The sequence below is a fragment of the Mauremys reevesii genome, linkage group 14 (assembly GCF_016161935.1).
Source record: "Mauremys reevesii isolate NIE-2019 linkage group 14, ASM1616193v1, whole genome shotgun sequence".
Classification (NCBI taxonomy): domain Eukaryota; kingdom Metazoa; phylum Chordata; order Testudines; family Geoemydidae; genus Mauremys; species Mauremys reevesii.
The window spans coordinates 41,368,864-41,391,020 of NC_052636.1; the positions used below are offsets into that span (position 1 = coordinate 41,368,864).

Consider the following 22,157-nt stretch of genomic DNA (forward strand, 5'->3'; position numbering starts at 1 on the left):
GGCTGCAAGACTATAAAATTACAGTGCAGACAGATGGTCTGGAGCCCATCCTCTGAGACCCCACGAGGGGTGAGGGTTTCTGAATCCAGGCTTCAGTGTGAACACAAATATCTGCACCACAGTTTTTAGCCTTTCAGCTTTAGCTTCATGAGGTCAGATGGTCCAGGCCAGCCATGCTGCCATCTCCATCCCAGGAGAGATGGACTCTAAGGGTACGTCTCCATTGCAATGTCAGCCCAGGGGTGGCTCGCTGTGCTCAGAGCAGCACCCTGGAAGCCCCATATTCACCACTCTCATATAATGATGATACGGTTTGTACAAAGTCTGCCTGGTGAGGTGTCATTTCAAAAGTGTTGGTCTGTTGAACATTACTGTTGTGTTGGATTGTGTGTGTAGCATTGGCTGGGAAGTTTTGCTCTGTGTGTGTTACTGAGATGAGGTTGGGAAATGCCCACCACCAGCCTTTCAGGTGTGAGAATGGAGGAGCCAGACTCGCTGCTGGCCCATTAAAGGGATCCACAGTCCCAAGGACTATCCCAGGAACCGTGTACAATGCAGACTTCTCCGAGATAGCACAGCGACAATGGGCACTGCTTGCTCACAACCTAGCAAAGGTACTTCCTAGCCAGTGGAAGAAACTATGAAAGGGGGGGTAGAGACATTATGAGTTAGCCTCTCTCCCCCACAACTCAACAGCTGGAAACACACCTGGATGGCAAAACTGATTCAGAAATCAGAAGAGAATAATAATAGTACATTCAAACCAAAGTCCCCAAACAGACTAGTAGTGGTTTTTCAGCAGAAAATTTTCAGTTTGGGGAATTCTGTTTTCTCAGTCAGACTTTGCCAAGGGAAGCAGAGAGAAAATGGTTGAGTTGCCTCCTTCAGAACAGCTTGGCCTAGGCACTAGCTCTGGTTCACTGTTGTGGCCTTGCTCAGGTTGCGGGTATTTTAATTATTTGGGAGGTCCCAGGTGTTTGGGGAGATTATGAGGCTGTTCCCTTTGAGATAAAAGCTAAGAAATGCAGGACTAGATAATTTTTTCTAGAAATCCAGGATTTGGACATTTTATTTGAAGCAAGGAGTGGGGAGCTGAGATTCCGAGACGGTTTTTGTTTGCAAGCAGCAACATTGTTTGATCTGTCATTGTACCAAGGGGGGAGATGGTTGTCTATAAAGGAGAGTTAAGACTAAATGCAGCCGATGAGGATAGGATTTGAACCCATGTGCGCAGAGCAAAATGGATTAGCAGTCCATCACCTTAACCACTCGGCCACCTCATCTGAGCTGTCAAAAGTGGACAGGAGGAGAAATCTAAGGCCAGCAGAGATAGGGACACTAAGGAGTTTTTAAATACTAAGCGTAAGCAGGGGCTGAATGAGCTCCCCCCTCACATCTAGTGATGAGCTGTGGGAAGACTTCAGGAACAGGCCGTGTTTGCATAGACACCCCTACTCCGCCTAGCTATGCAGCATGATGGGGCCGCTTCCCCAAAATGACCAGTTTGGGATGGTTGTGGGTTGCAAATCACTTTAGCATTGGAGTGGAATAAAATGTTATTCTCCTTCCTGTACGAGTGAAGGGCAGCGGAACGTACCTAGGCCGCCATGACGGAGGGGTGGGTGGGGAAGAAAGGCTTTCATTGACTGCAGAGAAGTGATTGAGGACGTCACCCTAACTCAGTGGTCCCCAAACATTTCACACTGCGCCTCGTATCCATGGCTGTGGCTCCTCGGAAGCCGCGGTCGAGAACCGGGCTGGGAGGGCTGTTGCTTGCTGGGGAGAGGGGTGCGGACAGAGGTCAGGGGGTCGAGGCCGGGCTGGGAGCCAGGGGCCCAGGCTGAGGGTGGGGTTCGGGAAGAGCTGGGACAGAGTGGGGCTGAGTGGGGCTCCCTCCCTGCCCTCCATGGGGGCTGGCTCAGGCCCTGAGGTGCCCCCATCCATCTTCCTCTGTGTCCCCCTAGGAGTCACACCCCACATTTTGGGGACCACTGACCCCTACTCGCTAAGCAGGGGCTAGTGATGCCAAAGCCCAAGGAAAGGGAGAACAAGTGCGGGGCCCCAGCACCGGCACCATGACCCCCCCCACTTCTGTGTGTGGCTCCGCCCCTTCCACATCTTCCACCCATGGCCCCATCCACTGTCACCTCTGTTCCACCTTCCCCACTGGCCCCACCCTGTCACCCGCTACCCCTGCCCCGCTGCCCCGAGACCAGAGAAGCTCTGTGCCCTGCTGCAGCCCCCGGACCGTAGCAGGCAGTGGGAGCTCCTCCAGCCCTGGGGCCTCCGTGGGGGAGACTTTCCCAGGGGGGCCTAATTTGCCCAGGGCCCCTAGTCATGGGCCCCACTGTCCCCTTGGCGACGCAAGGTTTGGGAGGCTGAGTCCCCGAGCCTCCATTACGAGCCGCCCAGGCTACCTCTGCTCAGTGGGTGGCCAGTCTCCCTGTGTCTCTGCTGTTCGTGCTGGGGAGCCTGGCCGGCCTTAGGGGTGGGGCCCACGGCAGCCGCCCAGGGCTCCAGGGGGTCAAAGGGCACCGTGTGGCCGTGCAAAGGTGCTCACTGCTCTCCCCTGCCCCAATGCTCCTCCATGGCCCCACAGAGGCTGGGGGGAGCGAGGAGCAGCACTATGTGCTCCATGCGTCCTGGTCACTTTCCCCACCTGGGCTGGGCTGTGAGGGGAGCATCAGAAGCTGCTGCTCTCTGCCCTCCCCTGACGCAGCCCGGCTGAGGAAAGTGACCTGGATGCAGGAGCTCGATGACGTCCCTTCTCACCCCCCTGCCCCTGCTAGGCAAGGCTGGTGTGTGGTGTCTCCATGGCTGCACTTTCAGTCATGCAGGTTTCTCTCTCCCGTTGTTCCATGGGCATCCTACTAGATTGCCAGCTGCTTTTCAGCTGCAGTGTGGAGACTGCGTGTGTGTGGGAGAGACAGTGCGTGTGTTGAGGTAGGTAGGAGCGGATCATTATTATCCCTACTTGAAAGAGGGAGAAGCTGAGGCTGAGAAAGGAGAATTGACTTGTCTTAGGTCACACAGCCAGTCAGTGACAGAGTTGGGAATAGGAGCCAAGAGCCCTGATTTTCAAACTAACCATCGGATCTTGAATTTCAGACATTGAATGACCTGAATAAAGTGCTCTCAGATGAGCTCCAGACCAACAACAGTGCACAGGAATTATTCAGCAAGTATTTGAGGAGAACTGCAATGTTAGAGAGAATCATGAACTGCTCAGAGACCATTAATGCAGAGAAGCAGCAAAATTCATCAAACACAACTGGTTCTGACTTATTTCCTTGGTCATAAAAGAGACCAACAAGGACCTGAGTCTCCCTGTCAATAACCCCCTGCTCAGCCAATCAGGGTAGAGACTGAGGACGGGAGGCTGAGGGTTCGCACCAGAGAGCCCAAAGGATGGCCCAGGTCACTAGTGGGGATCACTGCCCGAGCACTATTTCAGCCCCACATTTTTGGGTGGACCTCCCATAGTGGGAGCTGTAGAGCCCTCCTCCATGACACACACACACACACACACACACACACACACACACACACACCCCCTGGTGTTGGGAGGGGAACAGGAGAAAGGACAAAAGAAGGAAGAGATAAAGAGAAAGGAGGGAGGGAGGGATGGAGGAAAAGGTAAAACAAAAAGGACAAACCCCAATGTCCCCAGTGATTCTAAGGGACAAAATCCCAGGTGCAGAATAAAATTCTGCCTCCTTAAGCTCATGTTTTCCATGCCTAGAATTCAACTGTCACCAGATGGATCAGACTGAACAGGTTTCACACCTCCAGGAGGCTCTTACCTTCTAAACAGGGACATCTGTTTTCTAGTAAAATCACTAAAAGGGAAGGAGAAAACTGAAAAGAGGTTCCTCCTGGCGCTCACGTCCGTGAACCCAAATACTCTCTCAGTCCTCAAAGAGAGACCTGGAGAAGGAGACTTGCTGAAGCAAAGCCACAGGGGTCTCTGAGGTTTCGATGGCCCCTCGCCCCTGTCCTGCCTGGCTGATGTCAGCATCTCTCTGTGAGGTCACCACCTCCCCACCACCTTGGACCAATAGGCTAAGGTCCTGCAAAAGGCCTTTGTGATGTCACTGCCACACACCTCCCTAGCTGGGCTAATGTCCTGCCCTGGCCAGGCACTTTGCAGGTTTGAGCTACTCCCTGTGGATCACCCCACTCAAGGAGCGTTCGTTCTAGGCAGCAAGCCGGCTAGACAGGGAAACAGCAGACGCTGCTCCCAAAGCTACACTCGGTTTTTCAGAAATTAGTCGACTTTATGGCCAGAAGAGACCATTAGAGCATCTAATCATATAATCATAGAATATCAGGGTTGGAAGGGACTTCAGGAGGTCATCTACTCCAATCTACTGCTCAAAGCAGGACCAATCCCCAACTAAATCATACCAGCCAGGGCTTTGTCAAGCCTGAGCTTAAAAACCTCTAAGGAAGGAGATTCCACCACCTCCCTAGGTAACCCATTCCAGTTCTTCACCACCCTACTAGTGAAAAAGTTTTTCCTAATGTCCAACCTAAACCTCCCCCTCTGCAACTTGAGACCATTACTCCTTGTTCTGTCATCTTCTACCACTGAGACCAGTCTCGATCCATCCTCTTTGGACCCCCTTTCAGGTAGTTGAAAGCAGCTATCAAATCCCCCCTCAGTCTTCTCTTCTGCAGACTAAACAAGCCCAGTTTCCTCAGCCTCTCCTCATAAGTCATGTGCTTCAGCCCCCTAATCATTTTTTGTTGCCCTCCGCTGGACTCTTTCCAATTTTTCCACATCCTTCTTGTAGCGTGGGGCCCAAAACTGGACACAGTACTCCAGATGAGGCTTCACCAATGTCTAATAGAGGAGAATGATCACATCCCTCGATCTGCCAGCAATGCCCCTAATTATACAGCCCAAAATGCCGTTAGCCTTCTTGGCAACAAGGGCACACTGTTGACTCATAGCCAGCTTCTCGTCTACTGTAACCTCTTGGTCCTTTTCTGCAGAACTGCTGCCCAGCCATTCGGTCCCTAGTCTGTAGCAGTGCATGGGATTCTTCCGTCCTAAGGGCAGGACTCTGCATTTCTCCTTGTTGAACCTCATCAGGTTTCTTTTGGCCCAGTCCTCTAATTTGTCTAGGTCCCTCTGTATCCTATCCCTACCCTCCAGCGTATCTATCACTCCTCCCAGTTTAGTGTCATCTGCAAACTTGCTGAGGGTGCAGTCCACACCATCCTCCTAATCATTAATAAAGATATTGAACAAAACCGGCCCCAGCACCGACCCTTGGGGCACTCCACTTGATACCGGCTGCCAACTAGACATGGAGCCGTTGATCACTACCCGTTGAGCCTGACCATCTAGCCAGTTTTCTATCCACCTTACCATCCATTCATCCAGCCCATACTTCTTTAACTTACTGGCAAGAAAGAATACTGTGGGAGACTGTATCAAAAGCTTTGCTAAAGTCAAGGAATAACACATCCACTGCTTTCCCCTCATCCACAGAGCCGGTTATCTCCTCATAGAAGGCAATTAGGTTAGTCAGGCATGACTTGCCCTTGGTGAATCCATGCTGACTGTTCCTGATCACTTTCCTCTCCTCTAAATGCTTCAGAATTGATTCCTTGAGGACCTGCTCCATGATTTTTCCAGGGACTAAGGTGAGGCTGACTGGCCTGTAGTTCCCCGGATCCTCCTCCTTCCCTTTTAAAACGATGGGTACTACATTAGCCTTTTTCTAGTCATCTGGGATCTCCCCCGCTTGCCATAATTTTTCAAAGATAATGGCCAATGGCTCTGCAATCACATCTTCCAACTCCTTTAGCACCCTCGGATGCAGTGCATCTGGCCCCATGAGCTTGTGCTCATCCAGCTTTACTAAACAGTCCTGAACCACTTCTATCCCCACAGAGAGCTGGTCACCTTCTCCCCAAGCTGTGCTGCCCAGTGCAGCAGTCGGGGAGCGGAGCTTGTTTGTGAAGACAGAGGCAAAAAAAGCATTGAGTACATTAGCTTTTCCACATCCTCTGTCCACTAAGTTACCTCCTCATTCAGTAAGGGGCCCACACTTTCCTTGACTTCCTTCATGTTGCTAACATACCTGAAGAAACCCTTCTTGTTTCTCTTGCTAGATTCAACTCCAAGTGTGATTTGGCCTTCCTGATTTCATTCCTGCATGCCTGAACAATATTTTTATACTCCTCCCTGGTCATTTGTCCAATCTTCCACTTCTTGTGTTTCTTTTTGTGTTTAAGATCAGCAAGGATTTCACTGTTAAGCCAAGCTTGTCGCCTGCCATATTTACTATTCTTTCTACACATCAGGATGTTTTTTTCCTGAAACCTCAATAAGGATTCTTTAATCCTTTAGAGGATTGGAACTGATTTCAGTGAAGGCACACGTTTGCTAGGTTTTTATGCAATTGCACAGGAAAACATTTAGTGTTTCCATTCATTTCAGGGATCCCTATTCATTGGAACTCCTGAACATAATGGAAATGCCCTTATTTTTGTTGAAAGAAGAGGTTTGTAAGGGGGTACTTGGATTTGAACCAAGGACCACTTGAACTGCAGTCAAACACTCTACCACTGAGCTATACCCCCATGACTGTTGTGTAGGTAAGTCAGAGATCTTAAAGATTTTGAAGGACAGGCCCTGCCTCAGAGATCTCCTGTTCTGTTCCCAGACCACAGTGCTTTTAAAAATGGGGTTTGATTAAACTTATAGATCCATGTAAACACCACAGCTTGCACACCCACCCCATAGCTTCCCAGTGACATAGCTACTGTTAGCCAAAGGGCTCGTTTCCCCCTGGAGCTTACCTAATTACACCAAGGAGGCACGGAGACAGGAAGACGAGTACCACACCCTTTATTGATCGGTCAGCTGAGCGGGTGTTCCTCTCGGCTAGTGCCAGAGAAAGAGACACACCTTTCATGGCCAAGCGGCCTACCTTTATAGCCGGTAACAAACAACTTAGCCTACGTTTGTCTACGTCATTTGGTTGACCTATAGACCCTGTACATGTATCTATTAGGGGATAATTGGATATGCAGGATACATATATCATTTTGTGGGGGCTACAAGATACATACAGCTGTTGAGGATACATTTGTCATTCTGAAGGGGACACAAGATACATCCGTTGACCCTTTGTACTAGATACTTTGGATGCATACATGTGAACGCAGCTGCATACAGTTGGGGAGCCAACATATACTTGGGGAGCCAAACAAAACTGATAAGCGAAATAGCTAACTTAGGTAAATACACGGCCTTCAGTCTAATGAGTTCTGTGCTTTCCAACACGGTTTGGGCAAGCATAGCATAACTTTGGTTTACTCAGGCCTAATACAAAAAGGCTTCATTAGCACTATGATTTTCCAACAACTCCCCCCTTTGAGAATACTCCCCCCTTTGAGAATACTCACCAAACCTTTTGGCTGAGTTTTCTCACACTTTGAAGCCAACAAAAATAAACAAGCTCTAGGGAGCTGGGGTTAATAACGAGGGGGTATTAAGTCCCACATGCATTCTTCCCATGGACCCAGCAGGATTCGGTATGTGGGAGCCCACACCCTAACCGGTCCATATGCTTGGAAGGAGCACTGTAAATGTTCACACTTCCATCCAGAAAGTGTCCAAATATGTTTCCATGACTACAGATCAGATGGTTCCTGATGTGTCTGTCAGGGCAGTGGGCCAAGTTTGGTGCTTAAGATCATTCCAAATGGCCATCAGCTGGTCATTCAGGAAATCCTGAAATTTTAAACATACTAGATCCCACTGCAATGCCTTCCCAGCCTCAGTGATATTCAATACCATCTCTGTCAGTAACTTCTGGGTTATAGAACTAAGGGTGGAAATGACATGTAACTCACCAACTTCAGCCTATACTTGGGTTAGCTGAACTTCAGAAATAAGGCTAGTGGCCTTTTTTAGTCGGCCCAATTTCTTATTATGTTCTTGGCCTTTAAGAATATTCCAAATGGCTGTTACACTGTTAGCCCCAGCCCACAGGATCTGCCCAATTTCTTCTTTTTCCAGAGGAAATAACCCAGGCTTTTGTTGTGCTAATCTAATGGCAGCCCCTGTGAGCAATCTGGGTATGTAAAAGTGATCTGAAAACTGGATAAAGACAATATCATTTAAAATCCAATTAGGGAGGGCAAGACATACTAAAGGATTTATCCAAAACACAGGGCGCAGCCTGTAGAATAAACCCCAACATTCAATTAATACCACATTCCCAAGCAGGGGTCCCACAAGTTTGTTCCTGCCAGTGTATAAGTCTTTGATTCTTTACCAGGGTCAGTTCTCAATGTCCTTTTTAGTCAGGAATTCCTGGACTTTGGCAGTGTCAGTGGAGTGAGTGTTTCTTCTAGAAAAGTTCAAAGGCACAGTAGGTCTGTCAGTGGACAAGGGAGAGGTTAGCTAGCACGTCACTTTGTCCTTTTTGCCTGCTGTCCACAAGCACAGTTGAACTAGAAGAAAGAATAGGCTAATTATCAGTAGGAGAATTCTCCTGATGTAGAGGGGTCTTTTTGCAGTGAGAATCATGGGTCCAAGCAATCAGTCTTTGGCACATCACAGCGGTGTTGGTAGTCAGCAGGACTCACTAAGGGCCTTTCCAGCGTGGAGCCAAAGCAGTCTTTCGTTGGTGGACCTGTACATTGATCCGGTCTCCAGGTTCCATGGAGTGGCAGGGCTGCTAGGGTCTTTGGGTAGTGCGTCTTTACCTGTGTAAAAAGGAAACCTAACACATTGCATTAGTGTCTTTGCAGATTTTACAGCTGGTTGGGCATATTCAAGCCCCCCTTTTCTGGTTGTTAAAACTTGGCTAACTGTGAACAGTGTCCTTGAACGAAGTCAGTGTATCTCTTTTTTTTTTTTTTTTTTTTTTGGACTGAGCTTGCTAATTAAAGTTTTTCTCAGTTAACTCGTTCTTTTTCCTTTTCCCCTTTTTGGCTTCTTTTTTAACCTACAAAGGAAACTTTTACTTTTTACTTATACACCTTTTGTTAACAATGAACACATACACATTGGTGTTATACAATACATTAGTCTTATTATTTAATGTATGCCACATATACCCTTCTACTAAAATAACCTTACCTGAGGAAGTTGTGAAGGCTAGGACTATAACAATGTTTAAATGGGGACTGGATAAATTCATGGTGGCTAAGTCCATAAATGGCTATTAGTCCTGGTCAGGTGGTCGATAATAGATCCCTACTGTTATATTTTTACTAGAGCATGAAATTTCTATCCATAGAGACTCTATGGAACCTGTGGATTCGCTTAAGATTTTACTTCATTTGAATCTACACTTTCTTTAACATATAGTGCCACTCCTCCCCCTGCACGGCCTGTCCTGTCCTTCCGATATATTTTGTACCCCGGAATGATTGTGTCCCATTGATTGCTCTCAGTCCACCAGGTTTCTGTGATGCCTATTATATCAATATCCTCCTTTATCACAAGGCACTCTAGTTCACCCATCTTATTATTTAGACTTCTGGCATTTGTGTACAAGCACTTTAAAACTTGTCCCTGTTTATTAGCCTGCCTTTTCTGATGTGCCAGATTCTTTTTATGTGACTGTTCATCATCTGATCCGGCCTTACATTATATTTCTCATTCCTCTGCTCCTGACTATAACCTGGAGATTCTCTATCATCAGACTCTCCCTAAGAGAAGTCTGTGTCCGATCCACACGCTTCTCTGCAGCAGTCGGCTTTCCCCATCACCTAGTTTAAAAACTGCTCTACAACCTTTAATGTTTAGCGCCAGCAGTCTGGTTCCACTTTGGTTTAGGTGGAGCCCATCTCTCCTGTATAGGCTCCTCCCATCCCAGAAGTTTCCCCAGTTCCTAATGAACGTGAACCCCTCCTCTCTACACCATCGTCTCATCCACGCATTGAGACTCTGAAGCTCTGCCTGCCTACCTGGCCCTGCGCGTGGAACTGGGAGCATTTCTGAAAATGCCACCATAGAGGTCCTGGATTTCAGTCTCTTCCCTAGCAGCCTAAATTTGGTGTCCCTAGCCTCTGTTCGTCCACCATTCTTACCCATCCTGGCTAATAGCCTCTGTTCGTCAGAGGATGGAGATGGATGGCAGGAGAGAGATCATTTGATCATTGCCTGTTAGGTTCACTCCCTCAGGGGCACCTGGCATTGGCCACTGTCGGTAGACAGATACTGGGCTAGATGGACCTTTGGTCTGACCCGGTACGGCCCTTCTTATGTTCTTATGTTCTTATGTTCTTAAAATACATAAGACTTTAGTATATCACATTTTTCTGATGTATCCAAACACTTTGTATTTTAAGTTGAACAAAACAAATATCTGCATTTCAATTCAAGCCTTCTGCTTTATTTCAAACCAGACCATCCCATGAACATATTAAACACAACAATTCTGACCACGAGACAGACACCACAAGACAGAACATAGAACACAAAACATAATTTTTACTCTGCCAGTAAATCATGGTATGTTGTATGCTGTTTAGCTGGCATTAGTTTTCTTTGATTATCTGAAAGACAAAAACAGAGGTCTACCCCTTCTGGGCAGTCAATTATTGCTTAAAATATACAAATACCCTTGTTGATTTTAGGCAAAACAGGGGAATTGCCCCATATTTTCTTGTATATGTTTTATAGGCAGCCCAGGTTTCAGTGGCTTTTACCTTATCAGTTAGATAATTTGCATTAATACAGATGCTTTCTGGCTTGCTTTTTACTTTTAACTCCTGCTTTTAAACACTGAAAGAAAACATCACCACTTATAGTGCCTTAGAGCCTAATAAATTTTCATTTACATAGCACTGTATACATTCTTCAGCTAATTCAACAAAATTGTTCATAGCCAAATGATTGCAATCTAATAATTTCTTTGCCTGAATTTATTTACAAACATTTAAAAAAAACACCAAGAACTTTTCTCTTTAGCATTTTTACAAAGTTCAACTACTATTCCTCCAGCAACTACAGAGTTAACTCTTCACTCTCCTTCAAATCACTTGCTCTTTCCTTATATCACTTGCTTGGCTCCCAACAGCCACTTACCAATTCAAATCACCATTCCAAATATCCTCCTGAGTATTTGAAATCCCCATGCTTACACTCACTTACTTCTTCCTTCCACTAGACCTCAAAAGTTTCCAACCTGTTCTCCAAGCTCTCTGTCTGTTGCCTGCCTGGGCCCGATCCTTTTTTTTTTTTTTTTTTTTTTTTTGCGCTTAAACGTTTATTTAATGGGCTTATGCCCCCCCCCATAAGGTTTTTTTCCAAAAAAATTTTATTAACAAAACCACCCCCGTCCAACCAAGTGAGGCATGCCACCTGGGCAAAACACATGGCCCACTGGCGTTAACTATTTAATTGCCTCTTGTAGCAAACACACTGCTGTTACAGCGAATGCTGAGCACAAATGGTTAAATTTTAACAAGTCCCTAAAGGACTGGTACTTGCTTAGCCAGGGCTTCCTTTTATAACTGGAAGTCCTGTCTCAAGGCCTGCAACTTGGCCTGGCGCAGGTTTGAGTTGCTGCCTGGTTCATGATCTATGCTCTTAATTGCTTAATTCTAGTTATCAAATACACATTTTTTTCCTTTTCTCCAACTACTCTATTGCCCAGTCCTGCTACGACTGGGGGTAGATTCACCTGCCACCCTTCCTGGTCAACCAGGGTGGAGAGAGGAATGCTAAACCCTTCTCCAGTTCTCAGACTTACTGCAGCTGAGAATGGGCACACCTTTAATTATGCAATCCTCAACATATAACACCAACAGAACCAAATAAAACAAGCATAAAACAACAAGGGTAAAACAAATAGATGGTGTAAATTCTACAGGGTTCCCCCATTCTCTATTGCTCACCAAACTGTGACAAATTTCTGTTACCAATTATCCATCATGTCAGGTGATCAAACTGACACTGCAGGACGGTGGGGGGGTGGATAGAGAAAGCACACCATATAACCAAATTTTAAAGCTTCATTAAAAATAATAAAACAACAATGGAAAGTGTTGGGAATGCTCCCACATCACTCAAGAAAAATATAAATGCCCTAAGCCTTAAGCCACGTTAATACTCACACATGTCCAGACTGGCCACGTCTGTATATAACGTTCAGAAAAGGGGAATAGGTGGACGGGAGATTATCCTGTATATAGCTTGTTCAGAATTTCCAACATGCTTCCGCTCTTGGGAAGGCTGTTCTTTTACACCCTGGAATCTCCTGCAGTGTCTCTTTCAGAGATTCCAGTCCAGGTCAGCTACCTGTGGCTTCTCCAGTGTCACCAAGCGTCACCAGGGGCTGCTGGCACAGCCAAGGGCCAGCACGGCATCCATCACAAAGTCAGACTGTTGGATCTCACCAAACAGTTAAGCTTTGCAAATGTACTTAACATAGTTTATGCTGCCTGTCTCTATTTTTCCACAGCCAGCTGGGGCTGAAAGCAGTTTTTCTTTGTAAAACAACTTTTTCTTCATCTCTCTGCCAAGCTGAATTTCAAATTAACCCATTCCTAGACAAATTGCTCACACTGTGTCAGAGGCTTTTCTTTGGTGATTAAAAGCTCCTCTGAGATATATAATCTTATCTAGATTAAAGGTACCTTTTAATGGGCACTGTTTAGATGGATCTTCACACACTCCTAGACCCGGTTATCACAGTTTCGGCTTCCAGTACATTAATATAACGAAAAACAAAAGTACCCCTACCAGGAATAAAAACAACAGCGTAGTAGTCACATTCCATAGTCGTTCGCACGGCCCCGAACTAGTGGAGTTAACAGAATTATTTATTAGCCGTGGCTGTACCTAGGTATCTTAACCAAAAACCTGTTAGGGGCCCAAGGTCCAACCCGCACTTCGGGGGCGTTAATCCTCAAAACCCAGGAGGTAACGCACTTACCACGCCCGGAGTGGCCGCGTCCGGCAGGTGGACTCCCCTCTTCTGGTACTGTCTTGCCTCCGTGTCGTTTGGAGTTCTCTATGGAGGGGGCGCAGCCGTCCCGGTCGATTGCGGCGACTCGGAGCTCGAGCAAACCAATAGCTCAAGGTGGCCACTCTCCTGAGCCGTCCTCGGCCGCCGGTCAGCGCCCCCAACAGGGAGAGAAGTCCCGGTGGAGTCGCCATTTGTTAGCCAAAAGGGCTCGTTTCCCCCTGGAGCTTACCTAATTACACCAAGGAGGCACGGAGACAGGAAGACGAGTACCACACCCTTTATTGATCGGTCAGCTGAGCGGGTGTTCCTCTCGGCTAGTGCCAGAGAAAGAGACACACCTTTCATGGCCAAGCGGCCTACCTTTATAGCCGGTAACAAACAACTTAGCCTACGTTTGTCTACGTCATTTGGTTGACCTATAGACCCTGTACATGTATCTATTAGGGGATAATTGGATATGCAGGATACATATATCATTTTGTGGGGGCTACAAGATACATACAGCTGTTGAGGATACATTTGTCATTCTGAAGGGGACACAAAATACATCCGTTGACCCTTTGTACTAGATACTTTGGATGCATACATGTGAACACAGCTGCATACAGTTGGGGAGCCAACATATACTTGGGGAGCCAAACAAAACTGATAAGCGAAATAGCTGACTTAGGTAAATACACGGCCTTCAGTCTAATGAGTTCTGTAAGCTTTCCAACACGGTTTGGGCAAGCATAGCATAACTTTGGTTTACTCAGGCCTAATACAAAAGGCTTCATTAGCACTATGATTTTCCAACAGCCTCTCCACATTGTTCCAGAGGACTGTCAATCTCAGGCTCCTGATTTCCCATCGACCCCTCCCTTTTTAGTGCTGGGAGCTAGCAACCAAACCCCCCACTGAATGTTAGTAAGGGGGCAACAGTCCCCTTACATAAAGCATCTAAATCCCCTGGACAGAGCTCGCCAGGGCACAGCTTGGGAGCTGCACTGGGAATAGATCATGCAGGAAATCCCTTCCCCCCCTCTGCTAGCTTGTGTTTTGTTACAGCCCTGGAGATAATCCCGCTGCCTGCACGTGTTCCGCAGAGAACAGAAGAGCAAATTCTCTCCTGTTCCCCTTCCACAGCCATTAAAGGAAGGAATAAACCCCCAGCAGCGCCCTGCCCCACGGAGTCCCCCCTGTAAGGAGAGAGATGTGCAGTGACTAGGGCTCCAGCTCAGCATCACCAGGTTTATATAACTTTTGGTGATGCCCAGAACTGGTCCAAGTCCTGCCCGTCCTTCCTCGCCCCCCCTCAAAGCGCTGGGGGGGAGTTTGGGTACATGAGGTCCAGGCTCTGGGATGGGCAGGGGGTTGGGGTGCAGGGGAGGCGGGGGGTGGACCCTGGGAGGGAGTTTGGATGTGGGCTCTGGGCTGGGGCAGGGAGTTGGGGGGCAGTGGTGGGCTGTGGGAGGGAGTTTGGGTGTGGGCGGGGTGTGGGATCTGGGCTGTGGCAGAGGGTAGGGGTGTGGCACCTATCTTGGGCAGCTCCCAAAAGTGACCCACAGCCCCATCTGTCAGCAACTCCTACATGGAGGAGGCCCGGGGGGCATGGGTCTCCTGGTATCACTGCCCGCTGGCACCACCCCTGCAGCTCCCATTGCCGCAGTTCCAATGGCAGAGTTGGCACTTGGGGTGGGGGCAGCATGCGAGAGACACACCCCACGGGGGCTGCAGGGATGTGCCAGATGCTTCTGGGAGTGGTGCACCGTGTGGAGCGAGGGTGGGCAGGAATCCACTTTAGTCCCGCTGTGCTGCCGGTAGTAGTGGCAGGAGCCCCCGGGCCCTTTCAAATCACCCGGGGCCAGCTGCTCAGGCTTTCTGACTTCATGATGGGAAGCAAAGGAAGGCACATGTGCCCCTCATGAGCAGTTCTGGGAGTTTTGGGGCTCCTAAAGTAGGCAGCAGAGAGATGCAGCCTCACCACCAAGTCTGTTTCACTGGAGGAGAGTGGGGCTGCAGGGTGATCTCCACCTCCGTGCATCCAGCAGCCTGTGCTCCTCTGCAATGCTGGAGCCTCCACATTTATTTATTGACTAATAAAATTTGCAGAATTTTAAAATATTGTGCACAGAATTTTTTTGGTGCAGAATCTCCTCAGGAGTGAGACTGACTCAGGGAACCTCCTTGGATTGTCACTGCTTGGTGAACCACTCAGCCACCACACCAATGCACAGAGAGTGCCAAGCCCCACTGCTATGTGGGGCTGGGGGCTGGGGTCGGGTCATACACATTCAGACTGTGCGCTCCCCCCGCTACAAACCGCTGCTGATTTCCCAGTTAGGACATTAGCTGTTACCGATAAGGTTTGTCTGTGTTGTTGTTTTTTTTTATCTCATTGTTAGGTGTAAGAAGTATAAATTGTTTAATATGTTTAATTAGTTGGTTAATAAGATGTTTATGAAGTAAATCACTGGCTTTAAAATAAGATCCAATATGGAGCATATGAACTATTGACCCCTTGACTCCATCTCTGAGAGGGGACTTGTTTACCATCAGGACACAGGCTCAAACCAGTCCAAACCGATTTTTCCCGCCAAAACCAGCCCTCAGCGTTCCATCTCCTCAGCACTTTTCCCGCCACAGAAGTGATATAAGGACGTGCTCAGCGCCTGCGCGGGGCCGTCCCCCCCCCAGCGACGGCCCCTCCACGGTCGGGTCTTCCCAGCGCTCCCGAGCCGGAGAGTGACGAGCCCCCTCGGTCCCGCCGTGAGACTGAGGAACAGGAGGCCTGTCACCCCCTTTCCTGCCGTCCTGCATCTCTGGTGTCCAGCCTCCCACGGAGCCCCCGGGGAGTGTGAGACCCCGGGGGCGGCACTGGGGATGGGCAGGAAAGTGACTCTGCCCGGGAACCTGGGAGAAGCCTCAGAGCTGCCGCAGCCCCAGTGGGATTTGGGGGGCCGAGACTGGGGCCTGGCGGGGGGATCCCCTGTGGGGTGGGGGGAGAGGGGGGGTGTCAGGCAGGGAGAGGAGAAGCTGGAATTGCGGGGGAGGGGAAGGTCGGTGGGACGTGGGGGTGGGGGTGTTGAACTGTCTCTATGCAGCCAGGAAATTCCCGGGAGCGGGGAGTGGCGGGCTGGGAAGGGGAGGGGGTTATTGGATCCTTCCCTGTTTGTGCCACTTGCCTCTCGCCCCAATACAAATTCTCTCTAGTTCTGCCCCTTTTCTTTCTCAGTATCTCACATGGGGCTATAAAATATGGGGCGATTGCCCCCCTTTCCTCTCCAATGGTCAGCTCTCCGTCCCCCAGAATTCCCCGTTCTCCCCATGAGTCTCAAACGTCAGTTTAAAATCTTCTCTAGTGAGGCATTTTCCCACCCATTGTATCTGCAGCGATTTGTCCTTGTTTAGGTGGGAAATTGTTGCCCTGAGTCATTCCCAGCACATGGCTGCCCCTGGGGTGGGGTGGGATGGCTCAGTGGTTGGAGCACTGGCCTGCTAAACCCAGGGCTGGGAGCTGACTCCTTGAGGGGCCATTTGGGGATTTAGTTGGGGATTGGTCCTGCTTTGAGCAGGGGGTTGGACTAGACACCTCCTGAGGTCCCTTCCAACCCTGATATTCTATGAGATGCCGGGTCTCTGCCAGGGCAGGGAAGGGAGGCGCATGTGTCCCCCATGGGGACTGCCCAGACCCCCGTTTCCCAATCCCAGTTGCTGCCCCTAACTACCAACACAGTTACCCCCAACCATCAGTTGCCAGTCATCCGCCCGTCCCCACTGCTGCCCCTTCCCTCATCCAGGGACCTTCCAGCTCCTCCCTTGCCCTTTTAATCAGCACCTCAAAGGGCTCCTGCTGCCCATGGGAATGGTGGGGGTGGGGGAACCATTACTTTGTGTTTATGTATTGGACAGTTGTATAAAATCCAGTCCAACAGTCCCCCTTTTCCACTAGTTCATTAACAACAATATAAAATCCCCTCAGATCTTGGTGTTTTTCTCTCATGTTATCAAATACGCAGATTGTGACACATTTTCTTTGCAAATCTCAAAGATTCATATAAAATACCTAAATGTTTGCCCCAATGCTCTCTAGCTGTCTATTTCTAATTGAATATGCCTGAGATTTCCCCTGTCTCTCTAATTATAAAATACCAAGAAAATCTCAGATTTACAGCTTTTCTCAGATTCTTGAACCTAGATATAAAATGTTTGCAAATGTTGCCCATTTCCTCTTTATTCATTTATCAAATATTGATGTGAAACACTCAGATTTTGCCTCCTATCAACAACTGATATAAAATCCCTCTGATTTTCCACTTTCCTCTCTATAATTTGCAAAATGGATCCAAAATCTCTCAGATTGAGAACTCTTTCATTTCTGAACATTGCTCTCAAATCTCAGGTTTTGCCTCTTTCTATGTCATTATCAAATGTCAGTTAAAAATCCTCTCAGGTTTGGGGCTGTTCCCAGCGTTTCTAAATCCCAGCAACTTCTTCCTTCAAGGGAACCTGTTGCCCTGAGTTCTTCTCCATCCTGGATGTTGTAGGGGTGAAATTGCCCAGAGATCATCTTTCCTGTCTCCTTTGTGAATCATTTGGTCCCTCCTTTACCTCTGTTAAAATGTTTGCCGAAGAAAGAGACCAGCCAGATATTTAATACCCATCAAAGCCAGAGGCCTCCCCCTGTTTGGGGATCAGTGGTTCCCAGCTGGTAACAGGAGAGTTGGCTGGACCCTTTTCTTGTCTCCAGCTGGCACGGGATGAGGAGGTCACTCTGAGTGCAGTGTGAGTTGAGAAGTATCCCAAGCCCCATGACAAATGGTCTCTGTGAGGGTTGCTTCCCACAGTGCTAAGATGTAGCCACGTCTGGGGTGGATCCAGGGTGGCCATTATTTGCTAGTGACAGGCATGGACATTTCTTACCTATTTTGTCCCTCCAGGCCTTCCATTCTCCTGTTCAAGAGACATCCCCCAGGGCTCCCTCTGTCTGTGTGACTGGCCAGCAGGGGGCGGTGGTCACTTCTATCCACTTCTCAGGCACTGTGAGGTAACAGTGTTGCTGGGTGGGGGTGGGGCTGGGGGGGGAGATAGCAGCTGAAGGGGGATTGTGGTGGGGGGAGGCCTCTGGGTGGCTGGGCAGGGAGTACCCTAGTGAGGTTGGTGGGTTTTGGAGATTTGGGGTTTCAGGGGGTGGGTGTGATGTGCCCAGCCCTGAGGCTGTGGGTCCGGGAGTTGGGGATCGCTGGGGGCCTGGAGGCTGCAGAACAGCCGGGGTGGGCGTCTCTTGTGGAGGCGGGTCAGGGGGTTAGAGGGAGCCTGGTGCTGTGCCAGGGGCTCTGTCTGGGCTTCCCCCGCAGACTCCTGGGATCGCTGCCATGCCCAGTGCACAGAGTGTATGTGGGAGAATCCCCGGCGCTAGGCCAGGGGGTGCCCCTGTAAAGCACCAGGATCCCGCAGGGGGAGGAGGAGGGTGCCAGGCAAAGGGCAGGGCAGATCCTGCTGGAGGGCGGGGGGGGGATCCTAGGCAGGCAGTGACGGACTGAGTTCCCAGTGGGGGTCCCTTTTGGGGGGTCTCTGGCTGTTGGGGTCTCTTCGTGGGGGGAACCCTTTGGGATTCCCAACCTGTCAATGAAGATCTGGTGGGGGTTGTCTGGCCGGTGGGGCTCTGAGGGGTATCTGAGGTCCCTGGCCAGGGACTCTGGGGGCTGGGTTCCAGGGAATATCTGGGCGGGGAGAGCTGAGGCCCTGTGGGCTGCTCCTGACCTCGCTTCTTCTCCCTGATTAGCTTATGCCAGAATCCTGGCTCCAAGCACTGCCCGACATTCCCTGGCCAGGCCCAGTCACTGTGATAACTTTCTAGCCACTTATCAAACACCGTGAGGTGAAATCACTGATTTTTGCTCTTCTCCCTTCTTGAAAACCTCAGGAACTTCCAGTTCCATTCTCCTAGATTGTCCAGTCCTTGTCCTGGATCTGGGGGATGAGGGGGGTGGGAATGGGGTCAGCACTGCCGCACAATGGTCTCTTCCACAGCATTCTGGACTCAGTCTTTCTGAACTCTGGTTTCACTGAGACAATTGTTAATCCAGAGTCACTGTATGGAAAGACAAGGAGTGACTCCGGATGGACAGTGGGGCAAATGAGATCAGCAATTCTCCCTTGGAGGAGGGGCTCTCATTAGCTGCTCTCCCCAGAGAGCTAAAGGAGGGAAGCTGCTCAGATGCTCTGTCCCTCTCTGCTCAGGATACTGGGGTTCAGCTTCCTGGGTCAGACGCTGCAGCCTTCATTGTGATCTGGGAGACCAGGCTTAGCAGCCGCTGCTCCCCCAGCGGGGTTCTGTGCTGGGAAGTGACCTGAATTCAAGCTGCTTCTCTGTCTGGCCCAGGGAATGACTTTCTCCAGCTGGTCCTAGCCCCCTAGGGCAGCCCTGGGCCCTGTTAATACTAAATTCTGAGCCAGAGTCTCCAGGTAACTGACAGACCTCAGGGAAAGTGCTGGGGACTGGCAAGAAAGTGACTCTGCACAAACAGCCCCTCCTCGTTTCTCCTCCCAGTAGCAATTGCCAGGAGAAAATCCAGCCATGGGAGAGCAAAGCCCCCAGGAATGGAACTTTCCCAGCCAGAGGGGCAGGGAGAGAGGACAGGGGAAGGAGAGACTGAAAGGGGCAGTGGGAGAAATGACACATGTATTGCTGCATCCCTGGGCAGAACCACTTTCCAGTGAACAAAACAAGGATGAGACAGAGGAAAAGCCAGTTCCTGACTCCATATTCCCCCTGCTGGAGTGTAGCTGCCGTGGGGTCAGCGTCCGAGGGAATCCCCCACAGTGACTCCTTTGGTTCTGCTCTTTTCTAGCCTTGTGTTCAGAGACTTTGTTAGGGGATGAGGGGAGGGACAAGGGAAGTTAAAAATGTCTCTGTGGGCTTAGCCTGGCAGGAGGGGCCAGGTCTACATTGTAATAAACAGATTGAGCATTTCCCAGCATGGCAGAATTTAGGGTGTCTGTCTGCAGGGAAAGCGCCTGGGGGAATTCTGATGTGAAATGAACTAAAACCTGTTCTGAGATGCCCACAACTGCCTGCCTCCCCCAGACAGGCTGCAGAATGGCGTCCATGTCTTGCTCCAGGTCATCCCAGCCTGCCGTGGGACAGGGAAGAGAAATGGCTGCAGTGGAGCCAACTCAGGTAGAGATTATCGGGGGGTTGCTGGTGAGTTCCTGCTGGAGGAGAGGGAGAGCAAATACACCGGAGATGGGAAGGTTTGCACAGTCTGGTTTGGAGGTTGGAGCGGGCAGGAAATTCACAGCGTAGGGAAAGGAGGAGGCCAAGTGTAGCAAACCTGCTGTGAGTTATTTAATAACCCAGGAGGTTCGGAGGTGGAAATGCCCTAATTTGTGAAGAAAGAAAATAGCCCACCTACATGGGGCTGATAAAACTGACCAGACTCCCAGTGCTGGAGCCTGACCTCACTAACCAGCGGCTGCTGTGAGATATGAAGGGGGCACCCCTGAGTCAGGCTCATTGGAGCTGCCTCTCCCTTCATATCCTGCTCCTCACAATGAGGAGGTTATTCGGCTTCCTACCAGGGAGCTGAACCTGAACCTTGCTAGGGGCTCCATCTCCTCTATCTGTCGGTGGCTTGTAGGTGTGTGTTGGATCTGCTGGGAGAGACAAGGGGCTCTCTCTTCGTCCCCTCACCCTGATATTTGCTGGATACGCTGAGCGGGGTCGGGGTGGGACTCTGTTGAGTGGGATCCACCCAGAGCTTCCATTTGATTGGCTCCTCTCTGCCACAAATAGTGGGGCTGTGAGTGGGGAAAGAGATCCTGAGTGTTGGACTCTTGCTCTTTCAGGGGCTGGTGACCTTCGAGGAGGTGGCTGTGCATTTCACGAGGGAAGAGTGGGCTCTGCTGGACCCCGCTCAGAGAGCCCTCTACTGGGATGTCATGCAGGAAAACTATGAGACTGTGACCTCGCTGGGTAAGGGTTCCTGTCCCCTCAGTTCTTGGAAGGGGAAATGAAGAGTTAAGGTTCACACCAGCCCCATGATGCCACCTCTACTCTGTCCTGTTTCAGCATCACCCCAATATGCCAGTGACACACACACACTACCAGAGACCCTCCCCTGCTGCAGAACACTTTGGGAACAGAGCACAGGAGCCGTATCGCACAGTGTCAAATAGCTCCTGTTTGCTCAAGTGAAACTGGGGGTTAGGTCTGGCATAACTGTTCCATACCCTAATCATTTTTGTTGCCCTTTTCTGAACCTTTTCCAATTCCAATATATCTTTTTTGAGATGGGGCAACAACATCTTCATGCAGTATTCAAGATGTGGGTCTATCATGGATTTATTTGCTGTTTTTACAAATATGATATATGATATATTCTGTCATATCTATCCCTTTCTTAATTATTTCCAACATTCTCGCTTTTTTTCACTGCTGCTGCACATTGAGTGGATGTTTTCAGAGAACAATCCACAGTGACTCCAAGATCCAGCTCTTGAGTGGAAACAGCTAATTTAGACCCCGTATAGTATAGTTGGGATTATATTTTCCAATCGGCTGCACTATGTGCTATCCTGACATCTAGCACTGCTGAGATCCTGCATTCAGTAATATCCCTGCCCTTCCTGTTCCCTTTCTCCACTGAACCCCACCAGCCCATGCTTCCTGTTCCCAGCTTCCCCAGGACTCTCTTGCTGTCTCTGAACCTCTCTGTCAGCAAGAAGCAGTGCCAGGGACAGTTGCCTTCTGTCTGGAGTCTTCGATTTCTGGGACATGGATTTACTTTCTCTGTGTTGTAAGAGGCTCTGTCATAATGAGTGTCTGTGACATTACCCAGAATACAATCTGGACTGTTAAATAGCTGTGTTCCCTCAGTTCTCCAACCTGGGGTACCTTTTCCATTGTTTTACCGCGAGAACAGCCCCTCTTGGCCAATTAACACACATTCTCCAGCATGTTACTCACTCCCAGCTACACAGAATTGAGTGCTGCTAGACAGCCACTCATGAATTACACCTCAGGAGAAAACCAGCAAATTCTCAAGTGCCTGACTTTCCCCCAGAAATGTGCATCTTGCACTGTCCAGCACGCTACTGAACAACGCAAGCTCATATGAAGTCTGTCATTTCATCAGTGGAAAATGGCATGCACCAGCTTGTTATCCCAAAGGGAGTTTCCAACGCACTTTAATCCAAACACACTGGTTAGATAAACAATAAACC

The 22,157-nt window shown here is 49.4% G+C and overlaps 1 non-coding gene and 1 pseudogene across 1 annotated transcript; both read right to left on the reverse strand.

Moving 5' to 3' along the window:
* Nucleotides 1–22,157, reverse strand: part of LOC120381711 — a 222,060-nt pseudogene that overhangs the window by 168,429 nt on the left and 31,474 nt on the right.
* On the reverse strand, nt 6,526–6,597 carry TRNAC-GCA. The gene has a single exon. It is a non-coding gene; the product is annotated as a tRNA-Cys (tRNA).